The sequence below is a fragment of the Arachis hypogaea genome, chromosome 9 (assembly GCF_003086295.3).
Source record: "Arachis hypogaea cultivar Tifrunner chromosome 9, arahy.Tifrunner.gnm2.J5K5, whole genome shotgun sequence".
NCBI lineage: Eukaryota > Viridiplantae > Streptophyta > Magnoliopsida > Fabales > Fabaceae > Arachis > Arachis hypogaea.
In genome coordinates, this window is record NC_092044.1 from 10543187 (window position 1) to 10560276 (window position 17090).

Consider the following 17090-nt stretch of genomic DNA (forward strand, 5'->3'; position numbering starts at 1 on the left):
GATGTTTCTGATAAAGATGGTGAAGATGATGATGATGTCATAGAAGATGAAGATATTCGAGGATTTCAGTTTTAGATTTTTAGTTTATTAAAACATATAATTATTACATTGTTATTTTTTTCTGTTGTGTTTTATGATGAACTAGATGTTTTATCGTGAAGAATTTGAATGTATGTTCTAAAGTACTTGTTGTAATCATCTGAAAGGGAGGACAGAGTGGTCTGAAAATTTGATAGATCTGGTATTTATTTGACTAACTCATTTGTGCAGGTGTTGCAGGAACCGGTTCTCCCGAAGGAAATAACAAGCTATATCTTCACAAGTGCAATTTGGAAGGGTTTCGTTCCACCAAGGATCGAGTTATTCTCTTGATTTGTGTTGGTGAGGAGGGTGAATACTAAGGACAGACTGTGTAGACTAGGTGTAATTAACCCAAATGATCGTACATGTGTCTTATGTGGTAAGTTTGTAGAGTCTGCTTTTCATTTGTTTGCTGGTTGTGAGATTTCCTGACAAGTGTGGTGTGCTTGGCTATTCGCTCTTGGAAGGAAATGGACCATGCCTGGTACACTCAAACAACACTTTGAAAGTTGGACGAATGCTGCAGCAAGAAGAGGTGAGAGGAGGAGGTGGGTGATTGGCTTCTTTGCTGTTATCTGAACAGTTTGGCTAGAACGGAATGATAGAATCTTCAGGAATCAAAGTTTACGTGTGGTGGATATTATTAGTAAATCCTTCTTGCTCTCCGATGAGTGGAGTGGTGGTGAACCCTATGGTTGTTGATGGCAATACCGAAGATAACTAGGGGTTGTCATGACTAGAGTCGTCAGGTTGTTCTTCATTATTTTATATGCTCCACCTTGTTGTGTTGAGTTTTTTCCTTCAAAAAAAAAGTACTTGTTGTAATTATTGTACTAATATACTATTTTAATTTATTATGTGTTTTGAGTTGAAAATTATTAAGTTTAAATGTCTATATTTGAGTAAGTATATTATATATATATATATATATATATTATAAAAAATTTATAATAATACGAGTTTACAAATTGAGTTTAGAAATCGAATTTAGGTCAACTCCACAAATTTACTTAAATTCGCGAGTTTGTCGACCTTAAAATCAAAATTATAAGTTATATACATACATCACACTTTTAATTGTTGATTTTGTATGAAAAATGAGTTTATAACTCTTATAATATTAAAATAGTCATTGCTAATTTGGAAGATAGCGACCGCAAATTACCTACGGTTTTTCTATCTACCACAATTTGATACGATAGCTGCGATTTGCATCCAATCGCTTCAATGTGACACAGAATCAACTTGGATTAGCGTCGATTTCATGAAGCCCTACCGCTAACCCTATCCCAATTTAGTGATTTCACAAAAAAATCAGTCTATTTGACCCAAAATATATAGTGGGGAATGCGTGAAAGGAGAGTAGAAGCAGCGAACCCCTGTTTTCTTCTCCACCGTGCGCCATGTGTCACCCTGGAGTCGCCTAGTTGCCGACCCAATCTCCTCTCACTATTGTCAACTGTTCCCCTCTATTCTATAGTATATTAAACCCTAATCCCTCATTCACGGTGTGCATAACTCGCACCTGTTCTCTGCATCCCCATGTGCGTCTGTGCCATCTTTGAGTCGTGTGGTTGCCCAGGCATTCTCCTCTCGTCGTCGTCAACCGTTCCCCTCTCCTCCACCCCTTATTGCCTCCTCCATCGTACGCGATCTGAGCTATCACGGCCTCTATCCTGGTTCGTTCTTCCATTTGAATTTGTTCTCTATTTTCATCAAAATTTTCTATATCTTCTTGGTTCAGATTATACTTTCAGGTTAATTGGATTTAGATTTTGTCTATATCTTCTATTAATTCAGGTTAATTTTTGTTGTATAGAGTTAAAGAATTTAAAGGTACCACTATTGTGTTTTGAGTTGGTCTGATGGAATCGGAACATTAAGTTTGTATATAATTTCTCTTTTTTTTTCTTCTGTCTTCTTGCGTTTGTGAATTGTGACATGGGAGCCCCATTGTGGCTCATGTCCTTAAGTTGTTTGATGAAATGCCCCAACGAAGTGATACATACCAGACCAGCTATTAAACTTTTGTGTATTGCGAAATGAGTTTTTGTTGGCATATATTGTGTCAAGTCTACAATAGGTTAAATATAGAACTCGACATGGGAGAATAGCACTTCTCATACAATACCTTGATAGATTTTATAGCTTTTTCTAGAGAGAGAAAAGAGAGTAACACAGTGTAGTGCCACTGTGTCAGATATCAGTCTTTACAATTATGATTGGACATTGAAACTGTGTAGAATTGAAGAAAGTCATGATTGTTGATTAAGAAAGAAACTTATAGCTTCCATAAGAAGAGAGAAGATATACAAAAGGGGGATCCAGTTAATGCTTGGATAATAGAAACCATATAGAGAATATTCAGATAGAATGGACCAAAAAAGCTAACAATTTCATATGAGGAACTAATGGTAAGTAGCATTTGGTTTTGATTAAATAGAAATAGAAATTTAATTAAGAGAAAAGTTGTTTTCTTTTGCTGGCATTGAGATGTTAAACTATGCCTGAAGTTGTGTACTTGACTAGATTAAATTTGTGACTATTGATATATGACCATATATTTATTACATGTCAAGAATTATGATTCTTTGTATTAAGCTAGGAGTATTCGAACTTAAAGCTTGCTTAGAGTCATTAGTATGCTGAATAACTAGCATAAAGATCCTCCGTGTTCTTTAAGAATTTGAGCTTTTTAATAGGATTGCCCATGTGATTTTCAGAATGGAAAAGAAGTCATTTATCTTATAAAAGTGCCTCTTTACCACCTAAAAATATGAACTAAAACTGAGCCGTGGCAATACACATATCACATAATGGAGCTGGATTAATTTTCTTCAATTAGAAATTTAGAATGCTTTTATACTATATGCAATCCACTAGTTATTAATTAATAGTAAGGCACATCGTTTGGTTTTGGTATGCATCTCATAATCTCACTAAGCATGTTGTTATGTAGTTAATAAAAATAAAGTGAAACACACCAAGTCATGTAATTAATTTGATTTTCTTAATTAGAAAACTGACCTCAACAAAGAGTGTACACACCAAGTCATGTGATTAATATAATATTCTTTCTTATCTTTGTGTTTCTCATCGTTATTTTGATGCATGTGGTGCCTTGTGTATATTAGATTTTAATTAAATTGGTTTAGAAACTTGGTTTGTGTAGTTTAAGAAGTGGTGGTGGGTGAAAAATTGCATAATTGATAAATGCTATATTAGAATGCATAACCTGTTGCAAGAGTTAGGCATGAGAATAATTCGACAAAGTTCTTCAAATGATCTATGGAAGTGGAGTAGCATATGGCGCAAAGAGGATTTTCAACGTATTATGTTTGGAAATACGGTATGTAGTTTTAAATTTTTTAATTTTATAGAGTTAATGGGTAATTAAAGTATGTAAAACCCGGTTAATTAATGACTAATTAACTCAAAAATTAGAATTTATTCTAGAAAGCAAAAAATGTGATTTTTATGGCTTAATATGATAGAGGAGGTTGAGATGAAAATTTCGATACCAATTTTATAGAAATCGGACCAAGATTGGACCGAACGGGCCAAATTGGGCCAACCGGACCCATAGTGGGTCCTTGGGCCAACCAAACTAAACCTAAAAGGCTATAACCCTAATTTTCAGCACTCTCTCTCCTCACTTGACACTCATACACGCTGAAATGAGAAACATGGGGGAAGAACACTCTCTCAAAGTTCTACCCCTTGTTTGATCTTCAAACCACCATAACTTTTGATCTAGAGCTTCGATTGCTGCACCGTTTGCAGCCATGCATTCACCGCAAAGAGCTTTACAAAATTCACTACTTTATTTTTGAGGTAAGCCATGATTTCATCTCAGTTCTTCATCCTTTAATTTTGAATTTCATGAAAAAAATATTGAGATTTTGGGCTCTTTGATGTTATATGACCCAACTCTCTTGAAAGAGATGATTAATCTTGTCTCCTTGAACTTTGGGTGTGGTAAGATTCTCAATTCTAGTAGAATATGTTGGTTTATGATACTTGGGTATTGAATTATTGTGTTTGGGTATGATAATTATGGCTTAGGTAGTGTGTATGTGAATATTGAAGATTGATTGAGATTTCGAAAAGCTTGAAAAAGGGCTTTGGTGTGCAAAAATCTATTCTTGAAGGTGTTGAGACCTTGAGAGCTTGTAGAAAAGTGATTTTGAAGTGCTCTGACGAACGGATTTTTGACGGTTTAGAATTTCACTAATGAAATCTCGTTGTAAAGTATAGTTTCTAAACCAACAATAATCCTTTCATACAAAAGATTGTTTGTCACAAGTAACAAACCTCTAAAATTAATAACCGAAGTATTTAAACCTCGGGTCGTTCTCCCTAGGATTTACAATAAAGTGTCTTGTTATTAGTTGTGAGTTATTTTGGGGTTTTTGAGATTATAGACAAGAATTATAAATGGCAAAGGAAATAACCTAACAACTAATAAAGCTCTTGGCAAGATATGAGAACTAGAAGTCCTATCCTAGTTATCCTCCTTAATTGTGATGAGAATTGTCATTGCTCCCACTTAATTAACCCCTAACCATGGAGGAAAGTCAAGTGGATGAATCAATTTGATTCCTCAAGTTCTAATCAACTCCTAAAGGAAAGACTAGCTTTAGAGGCATTCAAATCAATTAGCAACTTCTAATTATCAATCAACAAAGGAATTAGATAACTCAAGAGTTACTAACTACTCTACCTAGGCCAAGAGGAACAAAATCTATACTATATCTAGAAGAGGCATTTCAACAAACACATAAAAGGCAATAAAAGTAATCAACATAAATTGTAAGAATTAAAGAGAGATCTAACTACAAAGGCAAGAGATCAACAATAGAAAAGCAAAGAAGAACAATTGTTATGAATTACCTCTTATTGAATTGAAAGAAAATGGAAGGAACAATAGTAGATCTACAACAAAGTATAAGAACAACATAAAGGAAATTACAATAAAAGAATGGAAGAAGAGTAAATGTAACAACAAGAAATTGAGAAGATAGAAGTAGAAGAAGATGAATTAAAATCTAGATCTAAGAACTAAACCTAATCCTAATCCTAATCCTAGAGAGAAGTGAGAGGTTCTCTCTCTAGAAACTACTTCTAAAACTAAACTATGACTAATGGTAACTAACATGTGTTTCCCTCTTCACTCCTTGGGTTAAATAGCATCAGAAATGAGTTGGATTGGGTCCACAAGGCTTCTAAAATCGCTGGGGACGATTTCATTAAAGTGGGCCACGGACAGAATCGGCGCGCGCGCGCAAAGTGCGCGTGCGCGCCCCTGAACGCAAAGCAACATATGGCAAAATTTATATCATTTCGAAGCCCCAGATGTTAGCTTTCCAACCCAACTGGAACCGCATTATTTGGACCTCTGTAGCTCAAGTTATGGTCGTTTAAGTGCGAAGAGATCGGCTTGACAGCTTCCGATTCTTTCATTTCTTCATGAGCTCTCCAACTTTTCATGCTTCTTTCTTCATTCCCTTGATCCAATCTTTGCCTCCTAAACCTTAAATCACTTAACAAACATATCAAGGCATCTAATAGAATCAAGGTGAATTAAATTTATCTATTTTGAGTCCTAAAAAGCATGTTTTCACTCTTAAGCACAATTAAAGGAGAATATACAAAACCATGCTATTTCATTGAATAAATGTGGGTAAAAGGTTATAAAATCCCCTAAAATCAATACAAGATAAACCGTCAAATTGGGGTTTGTCAACCTCCCCACACTTAAACCAAGCATGTCCTCATGCTTAAACCAAGAGAAAGCAAAGGGATCAACATTTATTCAATGAAAACTAACTAAATGCAATCTACCTATATGCAACTATCTACATGAATGCAATTGCTTGGTCAAAATAAATTAATTCCCAAGAAGCATATATAAGCACAAGGGCAAAAGATATTAACAACCATGCCAAACCACAATTGAATTGAGCTATTAAATATTTTTACAAACTTGCATGAAAGGAGATGATCATTTGTGGAAACATGTAATTGAGCATCAAACCCTCACCGGATGTATTTGCACTTTATTCACTCAAGTGTTTAGGGTTGATTCACTCAATTCTCTCCTAATCATGCTTTCTAAGATTTGTTTTTTTTTTCTAACAATCGACATATATTTCATGCAAGCATACAAGTATCATGAGGTCTTTTCTTTAGGTTGTAATGGGGCTAGGGTCAAGGTAGGATGCATATTTGGTTAAGTGAGTTTGAAATTTGAATCTTTGATAAGCTTAAACTTCCCACCTAACCTATGACATCCTATACAATTAAGTTCTAATCTAACTACCCATTCCTCACTTTTTCACATACTCATTTATTCCTTTTTAATTTCACAACATGTGCATTGAATTTTATTGGACCTTGCTTTGGGGCATTTTGTCCCCTTTTTATTACTTTCTTTTTTTTCTTCATTTTCTTTCTTTTTTTCTATATATTTTTTTTTCTTTTCCATATTATTTTTTTTCTTTTTTTTCTTTTGTTTTTCTCATTTTTTTTCTATATACAAGAATCTCAATGCATAAGGTTTTACATTTGATCAATACATGAGTATGTACCCAATTCCCAATATTTTTCAATAACAATACAAAATTACCCTTTTATTCACCCAATGTCCCAACATTCCCACACTTGAATGATACTCACACACTCTAGCCTAAGCTAATCAAAGATCCAAATAAGGACATTTATTGTTTTTCGCTTTAAGGCTTGTAATGTGCTAAATTAAGAACAAAGTGGGTTAATCGTAGGCTCAAATTGGCTAACAAAGGAATATAAAAGGGTTGGCTATTTGGATAAGTGAGCTAATGAAATGATGGCCTCAATCATATAAATGCATGTATACATAAAATAATGGACATAAAGAATCAAACAAATAAAAGATTACAATCATAGGAAGAGAATAATGCACACAAGAAGGAAAAATAAGTGGTTATAATATGTAACCACACCATTAGGCTCAAAACTCACTTGCTTGTGTTCTTAGCTCAAAAAAACATGATCCACAATATATATATATATATTTCAAGCAAGTTCTATGAAAAGTTTTCACTCAAATCAATTGGTATGCCCTATAGATAGAAATCTTGAAAATTCATTATTTTGACTAAGCTTATTATGTATACATATGCAAAATTTAAGAGAATGCAAGTAAAAATCCTAAAATCCTAGAATGAAATGCAAAAGTGTTGGAATTTAGAAACTTGTCACCCAAAATCGCCGATCGATCGGACGACCTCCCCACACTTAAAAGTTTTCACCATCCTCGGTGCACTCAAAGATGAGCAAGGGGGTACGGCGACTCTCCGGATTGCTACGTGTTCTTAGTCTTGCTTCCGTTATTGCTCGTGGTGCATTCATCATAAAAAAACAAAAATATAACACCATAAGATGAGAAGATATAAAAGCAAGGAAGCATACATTGTTGGAATGAGGTAAATCACTAGAATTGAGTGAGTGAATTAGTGTGACATTAAGAAATATTAGGTGTGTGAATTCTAAATTGCGCGGTTTAGAACACACGTTAGCATAAAAAGCTATGTCACCAAAGAAGCATGCACTTTACTCATTCTAGTATGCTTGAGATGCTTTAAGTGAACTTGTAAGGTAAAACAAGCATTAAAGAAGCATGAAAGCATTGAAGTCAAACACATATGGATGCATATGATCATGAAATACCATGCATTAAGGTAAATGCACATCATCATCCATCATCAAGAGGTTGCCTAATCACAAAATAAGGCTCGAATCACATAGTGGCCAAATCATGTAATTCAAAAGAGTTATAAGTTCAAAGGCAATTCTCATCACTTGGTATTTTTCAAAAGATAAGCATGAAAAACTCAAGACCAAGTAGCAAAATATAACCTCAATCATAGGATCCAACAAAGATTATCTAAAAATATTAATGCTAAATTAGCATTTAGGCAATAAGGGGGAAGCAATGCATAGTAAACAAAGTCAACAATCCAACACTTATGATGAAAAGAGAGAAAATAAAATGAAAACTAAACTAAAACTAACTAACAAACTAACTAACTAACTAATTAACTAACTAAAATAAATGGTTATCCATGGTGTTTGGAAGTGTTGGATGAGGGGTAGGAGAAGGGAAGAAGAAAGGGGAAGGAAAGAAATGGAAAGAGGAGAAGAAAAGAAGTGGATGGAAGAAAGGGCATCCACGCGTACGCACGCATGCCGCGCGCGCGCGGATGGCTTATTTCGAGAGTGGCGCGTACGCGTCATGTGCGCGAGCGCGCAAATAGGTTTGTGCCTCAGGCCCAATTTCTGCACAGTGCAGGCCTAACTCTCGGGTCAAGGTATGGAAGGTGGAACTTCTCAATCCACGCGTACGCGTGCATGGCGCGCTCGCGTGGATGGTCCAAAATTCTTGATGCACGCGTACGCGTACAGTGCGCGTACGCGTGGATGGTGCTTTGTTTTTCAAAAATTTTTGCTATGTTTTTGCACCAATGCAAGCATTCCAAACCTCCAAACAGCTACCAAAATACCATAAAACCTTATTTAACATACTAAACTATCAACTATACTCAACAAATCAACCAAAAACATGAATTTAGACTAATCACTAATATGTACAAAAAGAGAAAATGAAAAGAATTTACCATGGTGGGGTGTCTCCCACCTAGCACTTTTATTTATTGTCCTTAAGTTGGACTTATGGGGAGCTTCTTATCAAGGTGGCTTGTGCTTGTATTCATCTTGGAACTCCCACCAATGCTTGGTTCTCCATTGTGCCCCAAGATTCTTCATGGATTGAGCCAAGTGTTGATGGAGTTTTTCACAAGCTTGGGGCTCCCAAAGTTGATCCTCTTCTTGTAATCCGGGATCCCACACTTTATTTTCACACCCTTCTTGAGGTTGATCATCATTATTAGTCCATCCGGGTGGTGAACAAGATGAATTCTCTATGAAGTGGCCAACAATCCTCCTAGACCCATCTATTTGAGCACTACTCCAACCTTTATATCTCACGTTTGATGCATCAACCATAATGAGCCTTGATTTGCAACGCCCACCACAAAACCTTTTCCGCTTACGCTTTATCCCACAAACTTCCCTAAGTTGGCCATCCGTTTCAAGCAAATCATATTCAAGTGGGATAATAAAGCTAATAGAAATGAATTTCACCCACTCAAATGAAGGTGTAGATGGCAATCTAGGCAAAGATGCTTCCAAAGATCTTGACAAAGCATAACCAACCCCCGTTCTTCTATTTCTACGGACTTCCACCTCTTCACAAGATCTCTTAATCTCAATCCTTTGTTCAACAATTTTATCTAAACCTTTTCCTTTACTCAAATCATAATAGGGAGGGTGAGAAAAATTTACCTCCTCAACGCTTTCAAATCCAACCGGAGAAGGTTCTTCATGTTTAAAGGATTCTTCACCACTAAGACTTGATGCTTGATCTTCATCACCAAGGGAACTCAATCCTTGCTCTATCCCATCCAAGTCTTCATATGGAGTATGCTTTGGAAGGTGTGCACTTTCCTCCCTAGCATCAATTTCAATCATCTTGGAGGGGTTTTCTTCAACTCTATGTTCCCATGGAGGCTTCGCATCTCCTAAGTCTTCTACCACTTCTTCCTTGTCTTCAACAATTAAAGCTTCCTCCAATTGTTCCAATACAAAGCAACTTCCCTCATTTTCCACCGGAGTTTCCAATCTCTCCTTCATGCTATGTTCTTCATTTGATTCTCCACATGTAGCCATGGGAGTTCCTTGAGTGTTCAAGCATTGGGAGGCTAATTGATTTGTTACCGCATCCAAGGCAGCCATGAAATTTTGCACATCCCTTTTCATCTCTTCTTGTCCTTGAACAAGAACACCAAGGGTTTCACCCATTAGAGATTGGGGTGGGTGGAAGGGTTCATCATTTTGGGGGAAGGGTTCATAGTAGGAAGATGGTTCTTCTTGGTAGAGTTGTGGTGGTTCAATATTCTCCACTCTTTCCACTTGTTGCACAACACACTCCATGGTTACTTGAAATTGATCCAATGATTCCTTGAGGTGATCCCTTGACTCTTGTTCCTCTTGGATATCATGATAGGGATCATATGGCTCTTGGATCGATGGACATGAATATTCTTCCATGTGAGGTTGTGGTAGAAGGTAGAATTCATCTTGTGGTTGAAAATTTTCATATGTTGGAGGTGGTTCATCTTGGTAATAATGTGGAGGAGGTGGCTCTTGAAAATATTGATGTTGGAATGGTGATGGCTCTATATGTGGTTCATATGGCTCATATGGTTGTTGGTAGGATGGATATGGATTTGGGTCATATGAAGGTGGTTGGTAAGAAGGGGCTTGTGAGTATGGTTGGGAGTTATGTTGAGGGTATGGATCATAGGCATATGGTAGTGGTTCTTGAAAGTCACAAGGTGATTCACCATAGCCATTGGATTGATATGCATCATAGAATGGCTCTTCTTCATAGTGCATTGGTAGGGGTTGTTGCCATGAGGATTGATCATAAGCATATGGCTCCTCCCACCTTTGGTTATCCCATTCTTGATACACATCCTCATTGAAGTTCTCATCACCTACAACATAATTGTAACTACACTCATAGCCAAAGTGAGAATTCATGATAGCAAGAGAGGGCAAAAACAAAAATAGTAACAAATAAAGAGAACAAACTAAAAACTAACAAAGAAGCAAAAAGCAAACATATTCACAATATTCACATATATACAATAACCAATAACATAACACCATTGCAATTCCCCGGCAACGGCGCCATTTTGACGAACGGATTTTTGACGGTTTAGAATTTCACTAATGAAATCTCGTTGTAAAGTATAGTTTCTAAACCAACAATAATCCTTTCATACAAAAGATTGTTTGTCACAAGTAACAAACCCCTAAAATTAATAACCGAAGTATTTAAACCTCGGGTCGTTCTCCCTAGGATTTACAATAAAGTGTCTTGTTATTAGTTGTGAGTTATTTTGGGGTTTTTGAGATTATAGACAAGAATTATAAATGGCAAAGGAAATAACCTAACAACTAATAAAGCTCTTGGCAAGATATGAGAACTAGAAGTCCTATCCTAGTTATCCTCCTTAATTGTGATGAGAATTGTCATTGCTCCCACTTAATTAACCCCTAACCATGGAGGAAAGTCAAGTGGATGAATCAATTTGATTCCTCAAGTTCTAATCAACTCCTAAAGGAAAGACTAGCTTTAAAGGCATTCAAATCAATTAGCAACTTCTAATTATCAATCAACAAAGGAATTAGATAACTCAAGAGTTACTAACTACTCTACCTAGGCCAAAAGGAACAAAATCTATACTATATCTAGAAGAGGCATTTCAACAAACACATAAAAGGCAATAAAAGTAATCAACATAAATTGTAAGAATTAAAGAGAGATCTAACTACAAAGGCAAGAGATCAACAATAGAAAAGCAAAGAAGAACAATTGTTATGAATTACCTCTTATTGAATTGAAAGAAAATGGAAGGAACAATAGTAGATCTACAACAAAGTATAAGAACAACATAAAGGAAATTACAATAAAAGAATGGAAGAAGAGTAAATGTAACAACAAGAAATTGAGAAGATAGAAGTAGAAGAAGATGAATTAAAATCTAGATCTAAGAACTAAACCTAATCCTAATCCTAATCCTAGAGAGAAGTGAGAGGTTCTCTCTCTAGAAACTACTTCTAAAACTAAACTATGACTAATGGTAACTAACATGTGTTTCCCTCTTCACTCCTTGGGTTAAATAGCATCAGAAATGAGTTGGATTGGGCCCACAAGGCTTCTAAAATCGCTGGGGACGATTTCATTAAAGTGGGCCACGGACAGAATCGGCGCGCGCGCGCAAAGTGCGCGTGCGCGCCCCTGAACGCGAAGCAACATATGGAAAAATTTATATCATTTCGAAGCCCCAGATGTTAGCTTTCCAACCCAACTAGAACCGCATCATTTGGACCTCTGTAGCTCAAGTTATGGTCGTTTAAGTGCGCAGAGGTCGGCTTGACAGCTTTCCGGTTCTTTCATTTCTTCATGAGCTCTCCAACTTTTCATGCTTCTTTCTTCATTCCCTTAATCCAATCTTTGCCTCCTAAACCTTAAATCACTTAACAAACATATCAAGGCATCTAATAGAATCAAGGTGAATTAAATTTATCTATTTTGAGTCCTAAAAAGCATATTTTCACTCTTAAGCACAATTAAAGGAGAATATACAAAACCATGCTATTTCATTGAATAAATGTGGGTAAAAGGTTATAAAATCCCCTAAAATCAATACAAGATAAACCGTCAAATTGGGGTTTGTCATGCTCCGATTGAGCGTGGAAAATCGGCTAAGGTATGGTCTCGGTTTCTTGTTTCTAAAATATAATGTAGTGTGAAAACTTAGGCTAGAAGTCCTAAGATAGAAATTGAATTGTTGATGTTGTTGAATGGTTGTGATGTATGGTATAGTCATATATGTGATTATGAATATTGATGCCTTGATGGTATGATCCATGAGAGATATGCATGTTGTGATATATGCTTGATGATTGATTGAGGTTGAATTGTGGGTGAAACCATGTTGATGGTGAGTATGATATTGATTATGTGTAATGATGGTTGATTGGAAATGATGTTGTTGAAAATTGGTGTGAGAAAGAGTATATGACATGAAAATGTATTTGAGATTGAGTTAATTGAGTGAGATGGATTAAAATGATGAGATGGTGTTTTTGTGAATTTTGGTAAAAAAAATGTGAATGTATGAGTTGAGGAGGCTTGAGGTTGATTTTTGGTATGTTTTGGTTGATTTTGAAAATGGTTGGAATTGGTTTGTTTTGAAAATGACACTTTGTGGTTTTGTGTGAAAATATAGTTTTTGGGCATAATTTGATGGAGCATAACTTGGGCTCCGGATTCCCGATTTGTGCCAAACTTATTTAGAAATAAAATTGGATCCGGGATGTTTATGCCGTTCGAAGAACGGGCGAAAAATGATTTGAAACGGAGAAGTTATGCCCGTCGGAAACTTGGGGTTTGAAACTGGGAATTCTGCAGCTCTTAACTTAGAAAAAATTTTGGCAGAACGCGCAACCACGCGTAAGCATGGCTGACGTGTACGCGTCATTTTCACTACCCACGCGTACGCGTGGGCGACGCATACACGTCGATGAACTGCACCAAATGCCCAGTCACATTCCCGAGAGTTGTGCGAGAATTGTGCCGATTTTGTGCGTGGGGCACAAAACTCACCCACGCGTACGCGTGGCTGACGCGCACGCGTCACTCGGCTTTCCTCCCATCCACGCATGCATGTGGGCGACACATACGCGTTGATGTACTTTGTGGCTTTCCACGCGTGCGTGTGGGCGATGCGCACGCGTTACCCTGTTTTCATCCCAAAGTTGATTTTTGAGTTTTAAAAGCAAAATTTCATACTTCTAAGCCTCCGATCTCACCCTTTGTGTCTTAAATTATTATGATGTGCTTAGCGATGGGAAATAAGCTAGGGAGTATGGTAACTTGTGAATGAAGAAATGAGAGAAATAATGATCAATTTATGATCAAATATGATTGTATGAGATACGGAGGATGGCGGTGGAAGTGCTTTATGTGCCATGAGCCAATGGGCTGTATTTGTTAATAAATTGGCTGGATATGGATTGAATTGTGAGCCGGATGGCTGAGTTATTGCCGAGTTACGGTGGAGCCATTATTAAATTATGGCCGAGTATAATTGCATATTTGATATTGAATGAAATATGAATGTTGCACTTCCACTATCTGAGATACGAGTTTCCCTGAAAGAAAGCAGTGGCTAGCCTCCACGTGCTCCAGGTGGATACTCGATACTCTACTGACCCTATGTTGTAAGTGTGGCTGGACACTATGAAAGTTCGGGATGAGCTCGCCCCCGTGAATATACACTAGTGAGGGTGTTGGATATGAATTATGATTATGTTGAGTATAACTCGAGTTGGGATACACGACAGAGGAACAGTCCAATGGTTAGCTACCAGGACTTGTCGGGTTGGCTTTATAATCGACAGATGAGACTCATCAACCATTAGGACAGGCATGCATCATATGCATATTATGTGAATTGTTTGGAATTGCCTAATTGACTACATATTACTTGCTAATTGTCTAAATGCTGTATCTGTTTCCTATTTGTATACTGGTGGTTGAGAGGTCTGAAAGATTTGGAAAGGGAAGTATTAGTTAGACTGAAGATCTTTAGTCAGTTGCCATTTGTGGTTTAGTCTGTTTATAAGCTTTGAATTATCTGTTGGAAGTTCTAGGATTGCCTTCGGCTTTCCCTATACATTACATGTTAGATATGTGAGCATTGTTACCATACTGAGAACCTCCGATTCTCACCCATGCAGATTTTGTGGTTTTCAGATGCAGGACGTGAGGCTTCTCGCTGAAGCATGCTGGAGACTTCTGCATTAGCGAAGATCCTTGGTTCTCGGGACTCTATTTTGGTTTTATATGTTTTACTTAGATACTTTTATCTCCATTAAATAATACAAACTATGATGACTTCTCTTAGAGGTGGTTTTGGAGAATAGGTTTTTTGTATCTTTGTCCCTTTGGGTTTTCTCTGGGTTTCTTACTTTATTTACATGTATATATTTTTATGCTCGGACCAGTTATCTTCGCAACCGGATCTTTAGTTTTGATATTCATGTTTTTGGCACTCTTTTGTATATATATAATCTCGCGTTAGCTTATTTCCTTTGTTCGTTACGTTTTCGATCGGAGTGTTGCGTTTTCGAGTTACGATTTTGTTTTACCCTTTTTTCTTCAAAGGCTCCTAGTTATAATCATTTTTCACACTACTATACGTACCAAATTTTATTTTTAGAGGTCGTAATACCTTGCCATCTCTGAATTATGACTTAAGCATAAGACTCTGTATGGTAAGGTGTTACAAAGTAATATAATATTTTTGTGGCTTTTTTGTATGTAGGTCATTGATGATGTTAAGGCCGTGCAATTGGCCGTGCAATCGATTGAACCATATAAAGAAAGAAATATGACATTAAGAGCAGAAACATTATCAAGAATGAGACAACTTGAATTTCTTAGAATAAAAAGTGTTAGTTTTTTTTAAAAGCTTTAATAGCATTTTTAGCGAATTGCTATATCTTGAGTGGGAAAATTATCCATTTATTTTTCCATCCTTTTGTAAGTTATCCAAGCTTTTGAAATTAGTCTTGCAAAGGAGGAGCATCAAGCAACTATGGGATGGCATAATGGTACTACTAATAAATAAAACTTGTGAAATGGAGAGAATTGAGGATGTTAAATTGCCCGAAAATAGTAGAGAAGGAAAGGCTGAGTGGAATAGGTAGTTCATGGATGAGAGAGTACATTAAGGTGTGTGTGTGTATTGTTCTTCCCATTATTCCTGCTCTTGTTTACAGGGTGTGCATCTAATAATTAGGGTTGTTTGTGTTTTGTGGTTACAGGTACACAATAAATCCACTGATAGACTTGCTATTGTAATTCCAGGGAGTGGAGTTCCAATTCCAAGGTGGTTTAAGCATCAGAATAAAGGGGTAGATAATTTAATGTGGATAGAATCATTTCCAAATGCCAATGACAACAATTGGACTGACATTGCCCTTTGTGCCGAGATTGTTGTTTAATTTACACCACCGCCCCTTATTGAGCTCTACTTTTACGACCAAACAGGAAAAGGCAATCTCGTCAACTATGTTGGTTGGCTTGAAAAGGAAGAGGAGGTGACGGATGAATTGGTTCACCTCTGCCTATTCTATTTTTCTCGCTAACTACTCCTTCGGGATGAAAAGCAGTAGGGGTGTTCATGGGCCGGGTGAAACCGGGTTTGATGTGACCCAGACCCGGCCCGAAATATATACCGGGTCTATTTGTTAGACCCAAACTTGACTCTAAATCCGATGAAACCTACACACTTTTGGGTCACGATTATACCGTGTGAAAACTGGGTCATTAACATTACCTTCTTGTAAGATAGCATGTGAAAATACCCAAATTTCCAAGACTCCAACCATTATTTGACATGGTAAAATCCATTTAGAAAAATATAACAAGAACTAACCCTTCCCTAAATTCAAAGCATAACCACAATCAATACTAATATTGTCTAATAACACCAAATATTTAAATAATACAAATAACACAATATTATGCATTAGTCTAAAATCTTATGCATTTTAAACATAAAACATTAACTTATAGTCTTACAATGACTAATAACACAAAATATTAAGGTTTACAATACTTAAATTCTACATAAGAATATCTATCATTGTTGAGTTAAGAAATTAACTAAATTAATTAGTGATGACAAACATTATTTTTGGGCAAAATAAATAATTAGTGTTAAGTGTTAATAAGTATATGTTGCTAATTATTTATTTCATATTGCAGGCCAACAAAATCTCAAGCAGCCCAAATGGTATAAAAATGATATAGCAAGGCTGATGAATAAGAAATCAAGCACAACCCAAGAGAATCAAAGCCAAAGGATCCAATGGGCCAAATGGGTGGCTTAATGAAAACCGGATCCAAGCCCGTATCCATCCCACAAAGCTTCTCATACAAGATTGAAGCTTTCATTCCCTCTCACTTGCTCTCACCGAAGCAACGTACACTTCTCTAATCAAGTCAAATCATAGCATCAGAAAAGTAAGAAAGAGAAAGAGAGAAAAAGCTTCATCCATAAGCTAGTGATCAAAGAAGCAAGAGAGAGAGAGAGTGAAGCTTGAAGCACAGAAGCTAAAACAGTAACTCCAAGCTAAATCAAGCTTAAGAAAGGTAATCCATCTCATCTTGCATGCATCAGATCTTCATCCCTTCTTCCCAACTCTCTGCACTATCCAAAAATGGCATTCAAGAAAAAGTTGATCTCTGTTCTTCACTGCTACAAATCCACGGTCACAAGAGATTCTTGGGGACCAAGTTGCATCTCTATGGTTCAGATTTGGTT

The 17090-nt window shown here is 36.5% G+C and overlaps 1 long non-coding RNA gene across 1 annotated transcript; it reads left to right on the plus strand.

Moving 5' to 3' along the window:
- The first annotated feature begins 1276 nt into the window (after positions 1-1276).
- Positions 1277-16063, plus strand: LOC112710330 (uncharacterized). Its single transcript, XR_003156803.3, has 3 exons — positions 1277-1760; positions 14513-15493; positions 15586-16063. It is a non-coding gene; the product is annotated as an uncharacterized lncRNA (long non-coding RNA).
- Positions 16064-17090: the final 1027 nt, after the last annotated feature.